The sequence below is a fragment of the Symphalangus syndactylus genome, chromosome 3, assembly GCF_028878055.3.
Source record: "Symphalangus syndactylus isolate Jambi chromosome 3, NHGRI_mSymSyn1-v2.1_pri, whole genome shotgun sequence".
In the NCBI taxonomy this organism is placed as follows: domain Eukaryota; kingdom Metazoa; phylum Chordata; class Mammalia; order Primates; family Hylobatidae; genus Symphalangus; species Symphalangus syndactylus.
In genome coordinates, this window is record NC_072425.2 from 16,535,605 (window position 1) to 16,535,855 (window position 251).

Consider the following 251-nt stretch of genomic DNA (forward strand, 5'->3'; position numbering starts at 1 on the left):
AGCTCAAATCCTTGTTCTGCCACTTACTAGCTGTGTGACCTTGGGCAAGTCACTTTGTGTCCTCTCTGAGCCTCAACGTCTTCATCTGTAAGATGGGGATAATTATGCTAATTCCTCACAGGATGATTTTAAGCATCAGAGACAATGGATATACAGCATTAGCACAATGCCTGGCTCATGTAAGCCTGTTCTAATCAAAGGCACGCTCTCTTTATCCCAGGTACTATCGGGGGCTATTGGAGAAGAGGGAA